This window comes from Eumetopias jubatus, unplaced genomic scaffold (assembly GCF_037043125.1).
Source record: "Eumetopias jubatus isolate StellerSeaLion01/CBP00866 unplaced genomic scaffold, mEumJub1_p1.0 scaffold_10, whole genome shotgun sequence".
In the NCBI taxonomy this organism is placed as follows: domain Eukaryota; kingdom Metazoa; phylum Chordata; class Mammalia; order Carnivora; family Otariidae; genus Eumetopias; species Eumetopias jubatus.
The window spans coordinates 44,248,526-44,272,179 of NW_028274816.1; positions in this window are offsets into that span (position 1 = coordinate 44,248,526).

Sequence of the window (23,654 nt, forward strand, 5' to 3'; positions counted from 1 at the left end):
CCCCAGCAGAAATATCTGTCGCGATTTGATGTGATGCTGACACAGTTCTCAAGGACGCCTCTGTCACTTGGAGAGGGGACAGGACAGCCCCCTCCCCACCCGCCTGTCTGGGCAAACACAATCCGAAGTTCTGGAGGCAATAGCCCCGGCAACACTCTCTAACAAGAACTGCTTTTCTGGAAGAACCATTCGCTTCAGAAGGAAGGCACGTGTCACAGTGCTAACTTCTCCCAGCGCCAAGTCAAAAATGCCACTGTGGCCACCTTGGTGCTTGCCTGGCCCTGCACGCCTGCCCAGATGTGTGCTGGAAGTCAGCAATCACCCCGGGGAAGGACGGGGCAGCAGGCTTCCCAGCCTGGTTTGGAAATATCACGCAGAAGTCGAAAGTCTGTAAGTGTTTATCTGATCCGGGCGAACACGGCGATGGCATCGGATGACTTGGTGATTTATTTTTCCAAAGCCGAAAGGCTCTTCCTTAATATTGCTTGATATATGCTAACCTCTCCTTTATAGGGTCTGCCGTGGAAAAAGCCATGTTGCTGTGGTTTAATCCTGGCCTCCTACTTATCTAAAACACACTCTCCGACCGTGCTGTGAAAATTGAATCTTTCCCTCACAATCTTACTGACATGAAAAATATATAATACAGGAAATGATTAATGCAGTTATAAACTATACCTGAGATAAGATTTAAGTATTCATATTTCTATCATGTTAATACAACACGATAAACCCATGAAGCAAACTTGACCAGGATATTTGTTACTCTGTCCAGCATTCAATTATTCTTTGTCCAAATACAATTTAGGGGCTTGCTGTAATGCAGTCACTTGGTGCAACACATCATGTGCTTCTTGTAGATAATAAGCCGCCTCGATGGTCAGCCTTGGAGACCCCGCTCCGTAAAGGGCCCTACCCAGCCCAGGGAAATGTGCGGATGGAGAGCACGCACCTCGCACCCAGGGCGGTCCCCCGGAAAAGATCATTTGCGCCACAATGCCAAGCTCATTGTATTCACTGTCTCTCCTTTGTATAAGAAAGTCTCCCGTTAAAGGAAAACTTATTTGCCATACTCCAAAAGGAAGCTTAACAATGAGTATAACTGCTTAAAAGCTGCCTTCCCCTAACACCGGAGATCGCGTTTTATCTGTGACTACAGAGAAGCCATTTCTTTGTTGGCTCTAAATGGCCCCCGTTCCTCCGTTGTGCAAATTGCTCACACACGCCAATGTGCCGCTTACCACCCACCTCATTATTTTTATACTTCGATGATGTCGATTTTGATTTTCAAATGCCAGCCATTTATAGCTCATTCTAAAACACACACACAAAATTAAGTGATTCGAGATCTCTGCCATTAGCCGGGCTTTGCGGGGCCTGGCGCTAAGTCGAAGAAAGGCAGGAGAGTGCGGTGGCCACACACCTGGGTTTGGCATCCCCAGATCTGTCCCTGATTAGCCACAAGACCCTGAACAAGTGACTTTACCTCTGTAAGTCTCGGTTCCCTGCCAAAGATAGAATAATGTTTTCTACCCCTTAGGGATGATAAGCAACCACTAACAGAAGGTGGCATACAATAAGATCTCAATGATATTTGTGACTACCTACCGAGTCGCCATGATTTCCTGACTTCTCGGGACAGCGGGTGAGTTGACGCCGGATGGCAGGCTCGTTGTTAATAGCTCCCTGCTTAAAGCTGGGCAGCAGCACACAGCTCTACCCCTCGTGCAGGGGGTGCTGCCACCCTTGGGGTTCTGACCTCAGTGCCTGGGAGGAGATGGTCTCTAACGTCTCTGAAGGCAGGCACGGGCAAGCAACCCTCTGTAGGAGGCCCGCTCAGCACCTGGCATGAGCTGGGGCTCAGTGTGGACTTGAAGTCAAAGGTGTAGCATGTTGGGAATGCAGATGGGTATGATGCAGTGTATATAACTCTCCTTGGAGTGTCTGCACATGGGTCCTAGAAGCCACTTTTGATTATGACCTGACTGTAACAAAGCCACATCCTCAAGGGCCAACAGAGAGCTCGCGTGAGTGGCTCTCAGGGTTCCCAAGAGGGCAGAGTCCATCCCATGAGGATGGAGAAACTGGGATTTCCCGAGTCTCTGCCCGGAGTCCAGCCCTCTGGGGTGGGAGGTGGGGAATCCAACCCTGAGATTTGCCATGAACTAGACAAGTTGTAATAAGGAAGGGATCTCTGTGCTCTTTGGGGCCAAGATGAGATGGACCATTGGATGGCTCCTGGTAGCCAGAGAAAAGCAAAATGGCAACCAGAGTCCCCTGGTCTCGGGGTGGGTGAGACCTGAGGAAGGAAGTCAGGAAGGCTATTTGCCAAATTAAACCAGTTCCTTGAGGCTGAACTGCAATCACCTTATGGTGGGGGTCTGAGGGAACTTCATCCCCCTACTCCATAGAAATTGACATATTCATACTTACCTTGTAGAGCTTACTGAAATCAGGTATTTCTACAACTGGCTTTCTGAAACAGAACAGCTTTATGCACACTGCCTGGATCATGATGGATGCTCAATAAATAGTAGCCTCCATCAGAATAAAATGTCTTTCCTGTAATCGTAGGATCAGAAATTTGTTCTTTGGAAATAATGTTCTTGGTATGATCTTTGATTGCTTCATCTCCCTGGACTTGCCCTACCTGCTGCCTGATTTTGAAGCCCCTTTAACAAGGAGAGATAGGTTTTAAGGTGAGATATTTAAAAGTGATATTAAGTTTCAAATGGGTTTATTCACCAAAACAGAGATCAGATTTTTTTTTTTTTTCCTAAGAATGTTTTTAGCCAGGGAACAAGGCAGCCGATAAATCCCACGAAACTGCCTTATGTCGGGTACCAGTAAATATTTGCTTAATGAGTGACTAAATGAAGATAAGGAGAGGATCTGGGTGTCTGGTGAGGAGGGGCACCACGGATCCTGAAAAAGATCTCTTCAGAGACCCTTACTTTCCCCTCCATCTCCAGCAAGCAACGGGGTGCTAGGCATAGAGGAGGTGCTCCGGGGATGTCTGCTGAACTGAACTGAGGAAGAAGGGTCCAGTGTGAATAAGTCTACTGCATTGGCTTCAAAAATTGACACAGGTCTTGACATCAGCTGGTCCTTGGCCACACGGGTCTGGCTTCACTAATTGGCCATAATGTGGCCCCTGCTCTCTTCTGGTCCCAATTCCTTTGACACTATGTGTCTCCTTGTCCAGGCCCCCCCTTGTATTGCATTCACTGGGCCCTGTGACTCATTGTGTCCCCTCTTCAGGCCTCTAGTCAAGGCCTCCTGACATCCATAGTTACCATGGTAACTGCACAGACATGGCTGGGACCACTCTCCAAAGGCCATCTGGACAGAATCTCTCCTCTTCCTCATTTTTATAGCAAACCATCAACCCAATGGGAAGAAGGCTACAGGCGTCAGAACATTTTAGCAAATAACATAGATGCAAAAATGTCTTGTTACCCAACCATTCCGACTTGCCCAGGACAGTCCCAGATTAACACTGGAAGTCCCCATTTCCCAGAAAACTCCTCAGTCCTACTTACACCAGGGTGGATGGTCACCTGACCCACCAATACCACTTCTAGCACTTTGTGTTAAGAAAATAATCATAGATGTGTGTTAAGATTTGGCCACCAAGATTTTGCCAGAGCATTAGTTCTAATACTGAAACATTGCAAATGAGCTAAGCACCCAACAATAAGGAAGCAGCTAAGAACTGTCATCTGTTTGCACACAGTAGGCTGGTCACGGCTGCCATGACCGAGAATGTGCTAGAGTAACATGGGGCGATTAGGGGGAGAAGAAGGGGGGTGTGTAATGCATAAGCATATAGAATGCAGATTTATGTAAATACACACATTCTACGTAGGTAAACTATGCATCGTACTGAGGGCTCTGGGGCCAAGCCAGCCAGTTAAATCCTGGCTTCACTACTTACTAGCTAAGGAATACGGGCTAAATTACTCAACTCTACCATGCCTTGTTTCATCATGGATAATATGACAGTACCTACCTTGTCAGACAGAAGTGAAGATCTCATTAGTTCATACAAGGTAAGACACTTGGAACAAAGAATGGCACACGGTAGGCATCTAACGAAATGATTGCCAGTGGAGGTGGTGGCTACCACGGTGGTGGTAGAGGATGAGGAAGAAGTGCTCAGTGAGCCTGAGCAATACGTAGGCTCCAGGCCAAGCCCTCATGATTTTGCTCATGTCATCCTCATAGAGTCTCCATAAATGGGTGTCGGCAGTTGCCAAAGGCCCTGGGCCGGCAAGGGGTGAGCCAGGATCCAAACACGAGTCCTCCGACTCATGTTTTAAGAGCAACTGGCTGAACCTCGGGGAGTACCATGGGGCACGGTTGTCATTATCCATGCCTAGGCAAACTTAGCTCCATAGGATGGAAGTGTACCTGTTTGTCCACATCTTACCTCTGCTGAGAGTCATTAGCTTTGAGGCAGCGTTGCAAAGAGAATGCTAACTTAAATTTGGACTCCTGTTGCCATTGAAATGTCTTTAGAAAGATGGTGCCATGATTAAGGATAAAACCAATATGTTAACGTGGACAAAGAAGACTGAGGGTCACATGCCTGACAATGCAATTAACAGTGGTGGAAGCCCCCAGGTCCCTAGTGATAGGCAAAGGCATTTCATGGTTGCAAGAAGTCCCGTTGTCTAATTCATGAATGACTTTCTCAGTACTAAACATCTATCTGCTGAAAGCTTCCAATGACTTTCAAGAGAAGACCCTTTCCTTCAAAGAATGCATGTCTGAATTCAGGGGGAAGAAGTTTATTTAAAAGTTCCAACAAATAGGAAATGCAGACCAAACCCTATTAACTGTTGATCTGCTTCAGAGATAGGCAGTCAATCATAAAAGTGTTCGGAGATATCAGAATCAAGATTGCCAATGTGGATTTTGAAAAAGGAGCATTCCCATGAAGCTGGGCATCACCACTTAGGGCCAAGAGAAATTGAACATGAAGAAAGCGTAGATTCAAACTTTGATAACTTTAATTGCGATTTAGAAGAATAAGCCAGAATGAAATCGAATGGATAAACAAAAATTTCATTGCTGAGTAAAAAACATTTTTCTGTTCATTTACTACATTGCCACCCCCTCTCTAAACAAAGAAGCTCTGCTATTTCTTATGACTGATGGTGTCACTGATTTTAGAAGATGTATGTGTGTGTGCGTGTGTGCATGTATATATGAAGTATTACACTACATTTTATTGTACATTTGTTAATTACATATATTATCTCCTACCACATACATATACATGTTTATATATAACTATAAACATATATATATATATATATATATATATATATAGTTATAAAACCTTTATAGCAAAAGTTTTATAACAAAAAAATAATTATATTTGGGTAGGGGGTTATAGATGCCTGCAAATTTTTCCTTGTCTCTTCCGTCTGAATTTTCTACATTATCCGCAACAAAAATGCCTTATTTCAAAGTAATGAGAAAACTCACACAGAGGAATGCAAAAATATCTGGAGCCAAACCTATATGGTTCAAAGCCGTGTGCTTTCTAGTTTTTATGCTAAGCCCAACTTGCACGCTCACAAAACACAGTTCCTGTTACATGCATGCTGTAACGTTGTAACGTGTCATCAGCCCTGCAGCTGGAGGCCCATCCCTGGCCATTGGGCTGTCAGGGAGTAAGATGGGTTCTTCTAAATTCTGGGGGACGGGCTACCTATTGAGCCGTAGGTAGTGCTTGCATTTTGTTACCCATGGTGACAGCTGCCAGTGTGTGAGTGAATGTGAAATGTCAAGTTCTCTGGCACCATTCCTGGAAGAATCTGTAATTTACTGGCTCCGTCATGTCACTCTCTGAAGTATTGCCTGGGAGACAGGTTATGACCCACCTGGGATCTTGGTGGAGTTTCCTTTGCAGTCCTCTGAAGGCCACTTTCCCATCAGGGTACTTTGGCAGGGACCTTCCCACCCATTTTCTCTTGCTTCGGATTTCTCCTGGGAACATGGAAGGGGTCTCTGGCCCCTTCCTGCCTTTTTATGCCTGTATTTGTGGGTGAAATCCCATGAAGGCACAAAGTGTGGAGCTGGGGTTGCTGTTCGCCCCATCCTATTTTAAACCATGATGAAGTGGCAGGAGCCTTCATCGATCAGGAAGAAAGGGACAACTGGGGGTTGGCAGGAGTAAGCAGAGCTGACTCCAAAAAGGCTTTGGAGGACTCACAGAGTGGGTGCCTGCCAGTTCTTTTTTAGTTTTTATTTTTTAATACCAATTCGGTCAACTGAGCTAACCTAAGGCAGTGTATTGGTTACTTTTTTTTTTAATTGCTGCAAATGAAATGCATCATTAAATGTCATAAATTAAAAACTGGCACTGGATGATCTCATACATCGGATCAAACAAAACAAGTCACCCCAAAACATGGGGAAAGCAACAGATCCTTTCATAGATGAGTATCTCAGACCTCTTGCTGAGGATGCCTGCAAACCACTGGGGCTGGGAACAGTCCTTCATCCCCACACCTGTGTGTTCCGGGCTCTGAGGAGGGCAGGTGGGAAACCCATGTGACTCCCACACAGACTCAGCCTGGGCAGACACGAATGACTGGTCCACTTGGTCAAACAACCGGAAAACGAAACAGCATGAGAACAGAAGGTTGAGGTGGTGGTGCGTTAAGTGGTGAATCTGGAGTCTAACCACTAGTCTGTCCCCGTGCGCCCGATATGAATTAGTGTAGTTCCATTCTGAATAACTGACTCAACCACTACTTAGTAAAGTCTGAATCATTGTCAGCCCCAGTCGCTCTTTTAAATACCAAACTTTCAAGCTTCTGGGAGATGTATTTCCTGGGTGCTCCGTCAATAGTTTAGCCAACATGGTCATGACCAAACTCATTGACTTCTGCTTGGTCGATGGGAGAGAGGAGCTAGGCCATCTTCCCTGAGTTCCCCCTTTCACTATGCACCCCAAAACTAGGAAACTGCAAGTCCACAGAGCCACTCCTGCCACCCAAAGGGCCTTTGGTAGCCCTGCCTCTAATTTATCCCATCTCCAATCGGCCCTCCATGCCACGAGCAGAGAGGTCTTTCTAAACATGGGCTGGCGTATGGCACCCTCTTCCTTGGAAAGGCTTGCTAACTCTCCACTGGCTACACTATAGGTCCCAAACATTTTAACGTGCCCTTCCAGGACTTTCCCTGATACTCTGACCTGGTAGCATTCAAGCCCTGAAGTTATGGCATTCCTCCACAGACCTGACGCTCCAGCCGTGAGAGAAAACTCGCCCTTGGAGGAGCTGTGCTCATTGAACTTGAGGGGCCCACCTGGGCAAAGGCATACAGGAGGGTGAAGTAACTTTCTTTGCTATTGCTGTTCACTCATCATGGTTTTGTTCTTTCAAGATTCAGCTGCCGGTGAGCAGCCCGCATCCGTGCCGTCTCAGCCCAGTGACCGCTGCGCTGCAGGGGGACCCTCCTCCGCAGCTGGTGTTCTCTTGGTTAGTGACCTGGCGAGACTGAGCTCCTTGAGGGTAGGACCCATTTCAACTTACTTTGCATCTTGTCATCATCCAGCAGGCAAATCCTGGAGACTCAAGAAATGTTCCTTGAAATCACAAAACCTGAAGCGATTTTTTGGGCAACATAGACCGCACAAAGTTACAATGCCCCAGACCTTTGCCAGGTAATCCAGGCCATTTTCCGAAATGAAAGCGAAGGGCCCGGCTCTTCTCCTCCCTTCCCTCACTTGCTCACCTGGGCCCCGACTGGCTGCCGTAAACCCTAAGTCTCTGCAAAAGCTGGAAGCTGTCAGTCTGTGGCTCTGTCAATCACATGCCTTTCACAGAGGCTCAAATTCATTAGGAGGGTAAAAAAGCCTTTAAGAAAATGTTGTCAGAACGAATCAATCCATTTAAACATCTAGAAGCAAAATGTGTGTCAGTCTTCACAGTGAGGTTTTCATAATGGACAGTGTCCCCTCCTGGTGTTGAGCGGGAGCCCCCGGGGGCATGAATGAGGCTGTGCTGCTGGGGCTTGGCTGCTCCCGGGGTCCCGGGGAGGGGCAGGGGAGGAAGCCACCAGCCCAGGAGCCAGGAGGTGCTGAGGCTGCATAAGAATGGCCTGGGTCCCTTCCTAGCTGTTGCGTGTCTCACATTCATAGAAAGAAATGCCGCGGGTCCAGGCTCTCCATCAGTCATGGGGCAGGAAAATGGTCACTCGGGCTTGTCTTCTGGCTGTCATTGGAGTTTCCACCGTGAACTCTTCTTCACAAGAAGACGGACAGGAAGAAAGGAAGAAGAGGAGACAGGCATTGTCATCATTTGCATTTTGGGGACATTTGGGGTCTTCCCAGCACATCGGTGTCTCTTGATCTTCTGGGGGCCCTCCAGACTATTTACTATTATCATTTCGCAGTTCAGGATGTTAGCTAACTTGCTTAAAGACAAGCAAAAGGCCTCCTTGGAAACCCACTCTTTGATCCCATTTTTCAAAAAGGCAAAGAGGAAAGAATAAAGACAATGAAACACGAGGGAAGCACTTTCTTTAGCATAGGGTATCTTTCCAGGTGGGGCGGGACAGAACAGAGCACCTTTGAAGGCAAGTTTGGGGTGAGAGGCATGGAGACTTGGGGAGAAGATGAGCCTGGAGAGGGTGGTTGGGCAGATGGGCGCTAGTGGCCCGTGGATTCAGCCAACGCTCTTCTGGCCCAGCTCCATGGCCAGGGAAGCTACAGAATGGCGCCTTGTGGGTGAAAGCTAGTTAATGAATCCAAGACCAAATTATAGATTGACTTAAAGAACAATTTCTTAAAACTTCAGAATAAAATGCAACCAATGGAGTGAAAACCCGTAGGTGGTTTCTCCTCCTATCTGTCTCTTGGGGACTTAAACCTTTATATGTTAGCAAAGCAGACAGATGCCTACACAGGGAAATTTCATTTAAAAAGTACCCTGCTCTGTTTCTCTCACAGTGGATTCCCTTATACACCATCCCCCCCACCCCCCCGTCAGCCAGAAATTTGACCACTGGAATTGACTCTGGCCTAGGATTTTACTTTTGTGCACATGCAAGCACCTGGTGCAACAAATTACACATAAGTATCAGTGAGTTTCTGAAATTAGGAAAGTAGGCTTATATAGAGGACTATTAAACATAACATGGAAGGGAAGGAAGAGACAAGGGCATCAAAGGGCTCAAGGAGTGGGAACTGGGAGAGCCAAAGTTTCTTTTAAAAATTAAATTACTTTCTTTGTAGCATATCACGAGACATTCCAATATGGCATCCAGGCCAATTGTCTTCAGGGACTAACATGTAGAGACATGTCCACAGAGCGACTGGGAAGGCCTGGACATGTCGTCCTGGCCCATCATGCTGCCGTCTCCAGGATGGTGCCCCCTCCTGCTGGCGCTGCTGGGTGTCCAAGAGGTCCCAAGCCTTTGCGGTTGTGAGAGCCCCTCTTTGGAGCTCACGAGGATATGGCAAAGCATCTGCTTGTTTGGGGAATTGGGTGGGGGTGGTAGCAGAGACTGTCCATGATATTTAAATTTACAATTAAAGGGAATTAAAATTATTTTAATCATTCATTTATTCATTCATTTTTTTATTCATTTTTTAAATTGTCATAATAGGTAAAAATCCCATCAGTTGTCTTGCATGTTTTTTTTTAAGACTTTTTTTTCTTTATTCATTTGAGAGAGAGAGAGACAGAGAGAGCACAAGTAATGGGGGAGGCAGGGGGAGAGGGAGAAGCAGGCTCCCCACCGAGCCAGAAGCCTGACGTGGGGCTCGATCCCAAGACCCTAGCCTAAGGCAGACGCCTAACCGTCTGAGCCACCCAGGTGCCCCTGTCTTGTGTATTAATACACATGCACAGACGTGCATGCACACACACAGATTACATTTGTATGGTACCTGATTCATTTCTAAGCATCCTGCAGGCTCGAAATTAAAAAGGAAATTGAAGTTCTATAATAACATTCTTCAAGCTATATGTAAAGAGAAAGATTCCTGCCACCTAGTGTCTACTTGATCACTTCTAATAATGGAGAACTCACTACTTAGTGCCTGTTTCCTATTTAGGCTATTGACGGTGTTTCTTATTCCGTTTTGTTTTGGTATTTGTGTTTGTTTTCTTAACATAAAGATAAATTTTCTGTTTGTTCATAAAAACATTTAGTGAATTCTTGTGACATTCCAGGTGCTAGACTAAACCCTCTGACATATTATTTCTTTCAATTATATCAATAGTCCTGTGCGGTAGGGATTATAATACAGATGAAGAAACTGCGGCTCAGAGAGACCGTTTGCTAAAGACCCCACTGTTAGTAAGTAGTGCGGTTGGGATTTTAACCTAAGTCTGCTGACTTCCAAATTCTCTCTCTTGAACACTAAGCTTGAGCTTCTACCCATTCATTATAGGTCTATGTTAATTTCTCTTCCCATGTGTATTAGGCTTCTCCAGAGAAATAGAACCAATAGAAAAAAAATACATACATATATGTGTGTGTGTGTGTATGTGTATATATATATATATATATATATATATATATAAAGATTTACTATGGGATTTGTTTCACATGGTTATAGAGTCTTCTGCCTATAAGCTGGAGAACCAGGAAAATCTATAGTATAATTCAGGTTCAGTCTGAAGTTCTGAGGAATCAGAGGAACAATGATGTAAGTCCTGGTGTGAGTCTGAAAGCCTGAGAAAGAAGCACCAATGTCCAGGGGCAAGAGAAGATGGTTGTCCAGCTCAGAGAGCAAATTCTCCCTTCCTCTGCTTTTTTGTTCTATTCTCATGCTCAGTGGATTGGATGATGCCCACCCATGTTGGGGAGGGCAATCTGCCTTACTCTGTCTACTGATTCAGATGGTAGTTTCTTTCAGGGACACCCTCACAGGCTCTCAGAAAGAATGTTCTACCAGCTCTCTGGGCACCCCTTAGCCCAGTCAAGTTGACATAAAATTAACCATCACACCCTAGAAGCCCGGTAGGAAGATGCGCCCAACTCCCCCATCCCTGCTTCTGCTCCACCTCCAACCTTCCCTAGAGCCTCATCTTTTCTAGGCTATATATTGCATTCCCAAAACGCAGCCACCTTTTCTTAAATGCACTGTAAGTGACTTGTAGCCTTCTGTGAACATTTAAGTTCACAGTTTAAGTAAACAAACACCATTTGTGCATTTTCCTTAGTGGTTACCTCCCGCCTACACTGTCCTCAGAAGGAGCAGAGGAATTTTTCCAGAGGGCAGAGGTGCGGCCCTCAGACAACAACACCCCATCTTAGAGCCCAGTGGGAGTGACCTCTGCCCACTCGGCCTGGGCATGGTCTTTGGCACATACATTTCGTCCAGCAAATATCCTCCTGTGCCTGTTCTCTCTTGCCAACTGGATCCCGAATTCCTTAAGGGAAGCTTCATTCATCTTTGTTCTAGCAACACCTATTACGGCTTGGGTACACAGCTGAAGCTTGACAGCTCTTTGTGGAAGGAAGAAAGGAAGGAAGGAAGAAAGGAAGGAAGGAAGGAAGGAGGGAGGGAGGGAGGGAAAGGACTCAATTAGGGACAAAAATCATGTAACCTATATGAAAGGAAAACCGTTCATATAACTGAAGTTACTCCCTTTGAGGGACAAATAAAAGGATTTGGGATGTAATTATGGGTGATTATAGAGATAACATAGTGATATTCTTGGCTTCTACCATTTAGGAATGACCTAAGTTCATAGTAGAGAAGCAGTAAATGAAAGGTCCAAAGCACAGTATTTGTTTTCATTGTTCTTAAAATCTGATTCAGTTGCCAGGAATTTTTTTAAAAATTAAGTAAAAAGTTGAATTTCCAACTTCCTTTGAAGCCACTAGAAGATCTCTGGCCAACCGTTTCTTCCTGGCGAGAGCTAGTCGGAACTGAGTAGCAGCTTTAGAAGTGGTGCCCAACCACGTGGTGGTAGAGCCAAGTTTCCCTGCGCTGTAGCTCCCGGCTGCTCATGAGGGGTCTGCATTCATGGCTCCTCTCTCTAGTCCGTGTGCACCTTTTAACGCCCAGCAAGAATGAAACCATTGATTCATTCATTTGCTTTGGCCCATGGGTCCTTGGACGAAGGCCCCAGCTCAGAAGCCCCTCGATCCTGCATCTTGTCCTCGGGGGGCCTGGGAGTCAGCAGCAAAGACCAGCCACACGGCAGTAAGCGAAATCATGCCAAATGACAGGGCCGTCCCCCTCTGTGCATCGGTTCCATTTTCGAATGTTTATTTTTCAGGTGGGAGTTTTTAATTTTTCATAAATCATATCACATCAAGTTTTGCTTGGAAAATTATTGAGGTTTTTTTGAAGACGAGCTCCAGGGTGAAGCCAAACGACAACAACAATGACCACAGCACCATGATCCTCAGGCTTCCGGTCCCCTTGAGGCCCTTGCCCTGGTCACTGTCTTCCGCATGTGTAGACGAAACTCTCCCGGGTTGTTTACATGCCCCCATCCCTCACCTGCCAAGCCCTGTGAGGAGCTGTGAGGATCAGTGTTTAGGGAACCCAGAGCAGCATGTAGCTGCAGTAGCAAGTGTGTGACCGTACCCCCATGGCATGGTCTTCCCGGTGAAACTCCAGGGGTCAGGAGTCAGGAGAACCCACAGCACCTTGGCCTGGAATGCGTCCCTGAGCCTCAGCTCTGGAGACAGGCAGGTGCTCTCCAGGGCTCTTCCCATGGCCGGTGGTAAGTGGGTGCCATATACTTCAGATGGCCAAGCCCACCAGTGTTTTTCATTGGATGCTGCTGAACTGCTCTCAAGATGATTTCTTGGAGCTTCCTTCTCTCCTCCGTTGAGCAGAGGGGGTAAGTCAGGGAAAGCTTTTTTGTGGTTGCTGCGTTTCCAAATGTTCCTCTGTGATTGACAGCTCTGCATTCAGCTTCCCATTATGGCACCTGCAGATAATGAGATATCTTGAAACCGGAATTTCCAGCGCCTGAGCCTGCCAGGAATATTATCATCCGTGTTCTAGCAAGCCATTCCTGCTGCACACATGACCTCTACAAATTTGAAATGTCAAAACACAGCCAGAAGCTGATACCAAGGCCACTCCAGTCCAAGTGGCTATTGGCTCTTGAATCTCCAGGAAGGAGTCCTTTATCTCGGCAGAATTATGGATTACCAGAAAATAGTGATCTTTTCATTAACCTATATGTATTTTGAATGTAGATAATGTCTGTCTTTTATCATTCTCATAGCCTGTGTGTGGGGAGACAGAGGGATGGAGGGCTCAGCATTTCCCCCGTGAATCCGGACCTGTTTGGGGACTAAGTCAGCACTGAATCTCTTTGTCTTCGGTGGCAATTTGGGCCCTTAATTTTGCAGCTATTATAACCACTTAGATCTTGTTACGTTATCAGAGAGGCTAAAGGTGGAGGACACTTGATTCTAGAATTTGAATTTTGATCTTCTGTGGGTCTCCTCTCTTCTATTTCTTTTCCACCTGGGCTACAGGCTTCGCGCTCTTAGTGCTAGCTAGTTATGAACTCACCTGTCAACTCGGTTGAGCTCGTAGTCTGTGCCCTTCACTGTATTGGGTGCTTGATGTAAAGGTAAATTAGACACTCCAGGAATTTGCAGTGTACAGAGGAAAATACCAGGCTAAGAGTTTCTTTATCTTCATGAACATGGGGAAGCAAAACATGGGATGCCTAACCAGGGGATTAAGGTAAGAGAAGGATATTCAGAGAGCAAGCTCTCTTGAGCGGGGCCTCAGTGGATGAGCAGAACAGCTCACCAGGCTTGAACTAGAAAGGGAGTAAGGCCATGGATGGGCAGGTTTTACATCCAGGTGGACCTACATGAACGAAGGCCCTCCTATGAAATGCTTAGACCAAATGGAGCTGGGTCCTGTCCCCCAACACCTGAGGACTGGGACAGCCGGAGTGACAGTTCTTCTACCTTTGTCCTCTTTCCAGATCATTAATGAGCCAGGCTCCCCAAGTCCTAATCCATGTTGGAGCTGACACCATACCTGGGTTCTAAGGACAGACATGTGAGCTGGTTCCTGCCACTTAATGTTTTTTTTTAATTGAGATATAACTGACATAGAACACTGTATCGGCTTCAGGGGTAAGCATGATGGTTTGATATTTGTATCTGTTGTGGAATGGTCATGGTAACATGTCTAGTTAACACCCACTTTTAAGAGCACTTCATTCCCCGGTCATAGTGATTGGTTTGGGCCAATGGGAATCAGCCCTGTGATTTGGGGGCTGGTGCTTTCATGAACAAGGCACACTATCTCCACTGGGATTTCTAAGCAGACAAAAATATAACCTTGGCACTGCCGGAGGTCATCTTGGCACTGCCAGGGGCGAGCCTGCCTATGGATGATGTTAACAGGGAGGGGCAAGGAAGAGAGGGATAGAGAAAGACCAGGTGATAATAGTGTCCTTCGGCACCCAATTTCAGCCATGTCTGAAGCCAATGCCTCCACTCCAAATTTCACACTGGGAGGTGATATGTTTTTATTTATCTGTTAGCTCAAACGAGTTTGAGTTGAACTTCTGTTTCTTGAAACCCAAAGCAGCATGATTTATATAATGGCAAACATAGGTTTAGCTAGTAGTTCTGTTCATGCCATAGTGATTTTTGAGGGTGACCCACCCACTGGTCCCTTGATCAGATGACAGGACAGTGGGTGGAAATCCTGCCCCCACAGTGAAGGCTACACCTGCACCTTGTTCTAGGCACCTTACCAACTCTCCCCTTACATCGGTGTCTCTCGAAGGCCTCAGACACCAGTCAACAGGGGCAAAGACACAGCCACCACCCCTGCGGTGTGGCTCTGCCCACGGAGAAGGCCCTCTAGGAGACCAACCGATGGCTACCAAAGCAGGAAACTCAAGTGAAGCTACATGACTGAAGACATCGCTCCTGAAAGGTTCAGGATCTCACCGGTGCTCCTGCCAAACCCCAGTCCCCACAGATGTGTCAGTGTGGGATGACCCAAAGGGTGGAGCCCGCTCTAGGTATGAGCCCAGCAGTGGGGAGAACCTACTCCAGGAAGGCCCTAGACTCTAGCCCTGGGTCTGGGACCTCTTCCTACTCCCTCCTGGGGGCTTTGTCTCCACGAGGAAGTGGATAGCGGCCCTTCTGCTGGCAGAGATGTCTGAGTGCCTGTCCTCCTCCTGGGGGCCTGGATAGCAGGCCTTTCCTCAGCACAGGAAGCAAATCCATCCCAGAGAGATTTTCTTCTGCGAGGCCAAGGAGATTCAAAGTCGACCAGCAAGGGTGGACCATATTCCCTTCCTCACCCTCTCCCGACAGCCAAATGCCTCTGGACCAATACAATGGTCAACAGCTGTATAAGATCGGAGAATAGTGTCCTGTACATCAGAAACCCCATGCCCCCTCCCCACCCCGCCCACACATAGATAGGCACACACACACCACTTTTCGAAGACACAGAAGCATCCACCAGGGAAAATTCACTCAACTCAGCAGCCGGGCCAGCTGGACCTAACAATGGAGGCACATAGCCCCTGTTGAATAATTACCATTGCCCTGGGATCCCTGGAAAGGTTTTGTTTTGTTTTTTGTTTTTTTTTTTCTCCTTTTATCTTTCCCTCTGAGCAGCATCTGAGGACAAAGAGGAACTTGCAATACCCTAAATGGGCCTCATAGGGTAAAATTAGAACTATCTCTGGAAAGGTACACAAATGTGCTCCCATACAGAACAAATCATCTGCTGTCAGATGCCTCCCCCCCTGCTCAGATATCTGGAGGGCCTTGGGCAGCCCACGCCAGGCTGAGGGGCGAGGGGCCACCCTCCCCGGAGCCGGTCCAGCCGGGCTCAGGATGGCAGGCAAGAGGCAGACGGGCAGGGCTCAGGGAGAGAAAATGGCCGCCCTGTCGCCAGGCCTTTCTGTGTGGCCCTGTCAGGAAGGAGCTGGAGCTCCGGCCTGAGCTGGCTGGCTCCCGCTAAGTACTGATGCCGTGGTGGCGGTGGGGGACAAGAGATGGGGGACAGAACAGGGCAGCTGCAAATGAAAATCACCCTGGGGAAGGTTACAACTAGATAAAGTTTTCGACAATAAGATTCCAGAGACTGCTGACGGGAGCAAAGCTCAATATTTTAGTCTCAGTACAAATTTGCTTCAATCTTATACAACTCCCATGCAGCATTGCCCACAGCTGCATGCTGTAAACAACAAACAAATCTATTTCCATCAGCCCTGCTGATACCACGAGAAAAGAGCCCGAGCATAAGACATGCACAGATGCAAAGCCTCACCTGAGCCTGGTGCTGCCCTCCATTTGGCCTCTCTAACTTAATATCGTTGTTACAAAGCTATTGGTCTCCTGGTAGCTAGCTGGCTCAACGCAGTGCCTCTTCTTCCAGCTAATCTGACAACTCCGATCCAAGAAGCATCAAGGGCCCAATTAAGAAGACACATCTTATCAAGGAGCTTATTTTGCATAACAGAATACAAATGACGAATAAAAATTTAATGTTTAATAACTTAGTACAAAGAGGGCTGTTGATATAGAATGCCTGGAATTTTTATGGAGGCTGTCAGACTTGTGATAAAACTGTTATATAGGAACACTTGGCAAAAAACAGCGTAGAATTTTTCAGTAATGGTGTGTGCATGATATTGCATTAATTCTTGATAGGGAGCTAACTGTAAGCCTGGGAATCAGCCAGTCTGAGTTTCGGTTTAAGATGGTGTGTGTGCATGAACGTGTGCGCGGGTGTACATATGTGTATGCGTGTGTGTGCGCGCGTGCGCGCGCGTGCGCGCCACGCATGCGCATTCTATCCAAGATGCTCTGAAGGTGTGACTGGACATGCACACGTGTGCGTTTTAACGAGGTCTTGACTGAGAAGGTACTCAGTCCTGCATACGGTATTTGGGTGTGTCTTCCCGAGACCAGAAATGACAGGCAATGCCTGGCTCATTTTCTGGGCTAGCCACGTTGTGGGAAGGGGGTTCTGATGCAAAGGGTCAGACAGGATGGTTCAGGCTCCTCCTTGGTGCGTCCCACTTTCTTCTTTGTGTATGGGGGTGAGTGAGTGGCATGGGGGAACTGGGACGCAGGAGGGTGCAAAGAAATAGAAATCTTATTCTCTGGAATCCAACATTTGGTCCCAGGAAATAGCTAATAAAGATACCCACCCAGGAGATGTCACGCCTGAGCTTGAACGATCGCGTCACAACTCCCTGTCTTTGCCATTGCTTTGGTCCAGAGGACACCTTTCCACGTGCATTCCTTCGAATATTCATGGAGAGCCAGAACTTGGCTGGGCTCTGGGAGGTAAGCCACAGTTTCGAAAGGCAGCCGCGGAGAGTGGATGTGACCACACGCATGACTCTTGTCTTTGCCACGTGTTGCCTGCAAGTCACTGAACCAGTTACTGAACCTCTCTAAAAACACCCACTTCTTCAGCTGTAAATCGGCTCTAAAGGTACCTTGCTCCCTGACTTAAAGCAATACCCCTACCTGCATTTAGCACAGCCTCCGCGGCACAGCAAACTCTCCATACCTGTTAGCTTGCCTGCACGTTGTCAGTGCATTTCAGATGAATTACATCTGCCTCCCAAGCCTTGGCCCAGAGAAGCACCGGTGTCCACACTCCGAGTGGCTCTAGCCTGAGCTGGAAAAACTCTTTTGACATGATCATTGTGACTCCACGAAATTCCAAATGTCCATCAGGAGAAATTGAGCCTTCATCTCTAGTAATGCTTTATTTTTAAAGTGTCCATTAAGTAGGGCTAAACTCATGTTGAATTAGAGGGGAACTCTTTCCGAAGTACATCACATGTCTATGAATGCAAGATGAATTTCGGACTCATCCTGTCCCGCCGCATTAGTGTTATTACATTGAATACTAAATGAATTTCTAATGATTGGACACTCCAAGGAAAATGTGACCCCTTTAGAGCAGTCATCCAGCTCGATAGGCAGACTGGAAATTGTGGGGTGCAGGGCTTGTCCTCGTGGCACGAAAGCCAAACAGAACAAAACACTGCCCTGAGTGTTATTGTGTGGGCGATTGAAAAACATAATTTACTTGATGAGGCTAATATTCAAATGCAAACTTATATTAGAATTAACACTACAGGAGGGGCTTTTACATGGAGGATTTGTTACAGAAATAAAATCTATCGGTAACAGTTTCATTGTTCCATCATTATGAGCTCATTTGGTATTCACTGTAATAGCACCGATCAGAATGAATTTGTTTGATATTCATGTGGCTCTCCCACACATTAACAGGGTTTCTGTTATAATTCACCATCCAATAAGCATTAGTTAATGTAGACTTTGGACCAATAAAGATGTGCCATCCTATCCTCTAGTTGCCTGGAGCTAGGTATTGAGGGACATTTTGATGCCACACGGTCCTTCTGGTTGCTCCCGGTTCTCGCCGGTGTGCCCACCCCTCAAGCCGGAGACCTTTCTGGATCCCCAACTGGACAGAAATGAGAATGGTCTCAGTTTAGCGTTTGGAGCCCAGAGAACAAGTCCAAGTCTTGCCGCCTCAATGCCACTGTTCTAGCCCTGGACGGTAACGGGCATTAGAATGCGGCTGTTCGCTTCCTGTCTCGCCGGGGCTCCGAGGGGCCCAGCTAAGATGGAAACAGTGCTGCTTCTGGTGGAGCATGTAAGTTTGTCTGCTCTCCAGACTAATTTTCTACAAAGAAAGTCAAGACCCTGCATTGATGATGGTGCAAATGCTCACGCTGCCTTAGCTCCCCAGGAATGGAGCCAGCTTCCTGGCAGCACGCTCACTGGTCCGCAATCCAACAGCCCAACCCTACGGAAAATAAAACCCGACTGATGCTGGCCCCGTTACTTCATCACTTGTCAGGGCACTGGGTGAGCACTCTCTATTAAACTCTCTGGTAATTAAGCTTGTAAAATGTCCCTATGATGCTCCCTAGCTTTGGAGTAATGGATTTACCTGAGACTGCTGCAGACCAGGAGGGAAGTGTCTTGTGATGGGGGGAGGATCAGCCCAGCCATAACCTGACTCTTTCTGCTTCAATTACCCAAATATTTAATACTCATCCAGCAGTTCCAGAAAACTCATAAACCAGTCATTTTTCTTTAGAGCAGATGTGACACATGATTGTCCTGAAAAGACTATCTGTTTAATCTCTTCGTACTCCGAGAACTCTGCCCTCCAGGCTGTGGGCAGGATATGGAAATCCACGCAACTTACCTTTCCAGTGCCTTTTGGGAAGGCAGGCCCTTTAACCCCGGGGGCTGAGGAGAGGGAACAAAGAAACAGGCTTGTTTGTGCCTTGAAGGAATATGCGCGACGCTGGTAACACGAGCTGGATTGTGTGCAATCCCACGCGTCAGTGTGTCCTGTCTCCCTGGATGGAGGGGAGCTCCCCGGGGGGATTTCGCCCCCTTAACTGACACGGAGTCTTTGGACAAGTTACTTGCCCAAAGGCAATCAAACGGCCTGATGTTCCTAAAAATAAGCTCTTGCACCTGGAAAGAGAAGACGGCTGCAAAGATTAGATACCACGGGAGCTGCACTCATCCCAGCTCCTAACGCCAAGTCTGAGCTGGAACAACGTCAGGCTGCGGTGTCATTGCTGGGTAAACCTTCCTTTGATTCCTTGGGCAAAAAGAGAGTGACTTCCTTGTGCCTTATTCGCTTATTTTTGTTGTGGTGGTTGTTCTTTTCTCCCCAACACTGACATGGTTTCCCATTTTAAGAAAAAAAAAAAAAAAAGAAGAAGCTATTAAGCTGTAATAGAAGCAAATGCCTTTGGGCATTTTTAACATTGAATCAGGAGAGGATAGACATGTCACATCATCTGGTGCTGAGCCGTCCTCAGAGGAATGCATGTCCATGTCGCCGGTGCGCTCAGGCCCAAACACAGCTTCCTCCTTAGCAGGAAGCAAACAGACAAAGAAGGAAAAACGTCTTGGAGGTTAAGGTGGTTGGCTCTTCCAGGCGAGCCGTCCTTGTCCGAGGGATGAATTAGGGCAGGTGCCAGAGTCCCTGAGCTGGCCTGCCCTAGTTTTGTGGGCGCCTGCCAGAGCCTCAGAGTTATTTAGCATAGTTTTGGGTGAGATCAATACACACTGAGTGCGTTATAAATACCATCCCCAGTGCGCCAAGAAGCAGTCCGGGGGCTGTGCCCCACACCAGCCAACAAGTTGCTCCTGCAAGCCGCTCATAACCTCACCTTGAATAAGTGAACTGTGCATTTGATTCATATCCTTCAAGTGCACACAATTTTCTTTTTTTCCTTTCTTTCTTTTCTTTTCTTTTCTTTCTTTTTTTTTTTTTTTTTTGAAGAGACACCTAGTTGAGAGAATTCCTCCCTGGAATTTAAGAAATAATGAATGTGGACCTCACCAGCCCCTGGCCTTTTCGTAGTTCATAATGAAAACGAATGTTCATTTTTCCTTTAAAACTGTCTCGAGCTAAATGATACTGACGCTTTCAATTTTTAACATCATAATCAATAAAGCCTGCTTATGCACACTTTGCAAAACCATCAGTTTAGAAGTTTGAAAAAAAATCTGCATATGGCTGCAGCTTGCTGGCTGGAACGCTCTCGCACTAAATCTTCCGAGTTAAAGTTTTACTGGTGTGTTATGAGTAAAAATGCCTTGTCAGCCATCTGCCAGTTTTTCTCCTAACATCCATATTTCCAACCCTTGCTAAACATTGGGAGCATGTGGCCACAAGAGGCCACCTCTACAATTAAACAGCCAAGCGCGGCAGCAGAAGCAAGGGCATGCCACAAGAGAACTATCTGGTATTAATTTTAAAAGTCCGTAAAGACTAGCTCTGACCCATCCAGGATGATAGACTGGCAGTTAAATGTATTAGAAACTGTTAACCCCAGGAGACAAAGTAGGAGGGAAAGAAAGTAGGAAAGAAGAAGAGAACAATTTTAAAGAAAGGGGAAAATATAACAACAGCACAAAGCTTCAATAAACGCTAATCATGGCTGATTAATCAGTCTCTAATTCCACTGATCCAAAAAGGTTACAGAGTCAATTGTGTAAAATTAGCTCTTTCTCGTGTGTCCCTCTGCATTTGGAGCCTCTCTCTGTTCATTTGCATCTTTTGCCAATGTTTACTGAGAATGCAGTTCATTAGCTCTTAAGCATAAAGTCAGAAATTGGAGGGGACTCTGCATTTTCTCACTGAGAGTAGCACTTAGAACAAATAGCATCACTTCCTCAAACATTTATAGATTAAACGAAATGGCATTAATTACTGTAAATCTCCTATCTGTGAGGAGAATGAGGGGGGAAAAGAAAAAAATAATCTTCCTTTTCAATACCCACAGTTTCATGGCAGGATCGCTCCATTCCCATTTAATGTCATGTATAGTTGGGGGCAAAATGTTTAATCACGGAATTAACAGGAAGCGGATGGCGAGAGGAGCTAACGAGGCTTGCCGCTAACTTTTTATAGAGCAGCGTTTTGCAAAGCTCAGAAGCAGAAGGTTGCTTTTGAAAGCCCTTATTAAAAAGAGATCCCTGCCACATATGTAGAAGCCGTCTTGGGAAATACCTGTTTTACCCGTGTTTGGAAAATCCTGAAACCTGCCAAAGAGGTGGAGAAGGCGGTGCTTGTACCAGGCCCAGGTCTGCCCGGGCTTCACAGGGGACGCGGGAAAACTCCTGCTTGTCTTCCAAAAGTGCCCCTCGTGGTGTGTTTCAGAGGAAGGGAGTCGCTCACAGGAGGAAAACAGAGAGCAAGTCAAACAAGCGGGTGGTTAGTGAGGTGCGGGAGGCAGCTTTCGTGGAGCCACACGCCTCCCTCAGAACCATGCAAAGTTCTTGGTCCTCGGGAAGGACACGATGCCACCTGTCCAGACGCCGTTGTGCCAAGGGGCTTCTCACCCTGCTGGCTTTGGGAGAAGTGGGAATGGGCAAGGTGTGACACCCCGAGTTTTTAAACAATGTGCTGGTGCTGAGCAAACCCAGAGTGGCTGCTTGTAGGAGTCGGGCATCCATTTCTGGTCCCTGAGTATCCGCCCCACCTCTATCCCAAGCAAATTTCCGTTGTCTGACTGCTGGGCCTCTGCCTCTATATATTTTTCTATATTTCCACCCCCTGTAAACTTCTTTCCCCAAATCTCAACAAGGAATCAGTATGGAGGGCTGGGAATACCAAACAGAACCCCACTAACATCGACCCTGTCCTCCCAGAGCTCACATGGAGTGAGGGAACTCCAGATACATGAAGAGGCAATTGTAATAAAGTTCAATGGTAAGAACTTCACCTCCTCCAGGAAGGCCCCCCTGATTTCCTCAGGCTGCATTCCTGTCTCTCTTTCCTACATGTTGCTCAGCAAGCCACTGAACACAGTTTCCTGTGTTCGGTGTCTGTCTCCTTCTCTGAGCGTGAGCCCCTTATGGACAAGATAGGTCACCTTCATCTTGCCATCCCCCAGATCAACGACAATGCTGGGCAAAATAGGTGTTCAATAAACATTTGCTGAACGAAAGAACGAGCCTCCTCATCCAGACTCCCATTTTGTATGTGCTGTGGGGACAAAGGAAAGCTTTCCTCCTGGTTCTAAAATATTGTGACTCAGGCTGGGTGGGGTCCCTAATGCCTTTCATCCCAGAAGTTAACAGATCTGCAGAGGATATGGGGAATATACGATATGTACATATGAGTCAAGCGCATAATGAGGTTATTAAAGGGAAATTTGTAGCAAGACGTGGGTGGGGGAATAATGTGATGGAAGTTATTTATTAGCTAGACCTTCCTTTACTTCTGGGGCAGCTGTGAATTGCTGAATACTAGTATCTTGAGGGCAGGCTTATCTTTTTTCATCCAGCACAGGCCTGACTTGTAGATGCCCAGGACATATTTGCAAATGAATCAGTGAGAGGGTCCGGGGCCTTGTGCACTGAAGCGCTGTTCTTGTGTTCTAACAGATCTAGGAGTCAGAGACTGTTCTCCCCGTCTTCTGAGCCCATGCCAGACATACCTGGAGGTGCAGGCTAAAGGTAGCACGTAAGGTCTTGCTGAAAATCCCTCCAGACAGCATCCTGTTGGGGACCCCCCGGGGGCCTCCTGGTCAGTTGTACAAGCCATTTTTCCTCCAGTGCAAGAGTATACCACTGCCTCCGGCGGGGAGCTGATCTGGAAGTTAGCTTGCCTTTGGGAACTGTGTTGTATAAATCTGTCTTTCACTTGTAAAATCGCACTGTTGGTAACAGTGGCCTGGATGCTGAACTGGGGTGGAGGGTGAGATGCTCACACCATGGGAGGGCAATGGAGAACTACTGAGGGTGTACCCCAAAACCACATCATCCGGCCTGCCATTGCTGGTGTCTCACCTCTCCAGGGGCACCCACATGCCAGGGGAAGCAGGAGAGGCTCAGGTCAGCACCAAGCACCCAAGGGGAAGGCTTCCCAGTGCAGTCCTGCTGGTCCTGGCCCCTCCGTGAACTCCTACCCAGGGGGTCCCCTGGGCAGAGCTGAGGCACCCGCCAGAGGGAGAAGAGCAGAGACTCATCACAGCAAGCTGCTCTGCTCTCCTCAGCTCCCTGATTCATCACGTTTTTTTATTAGCTCTCTTTTCCCTGATAAACCTTTGCCGAAGAGGAGCTCTTGGAAACAGCTGGAGCGGGTCCCTTTAGCAGGTGGAGTTTGGCAGGCAGGTTCCCAGATC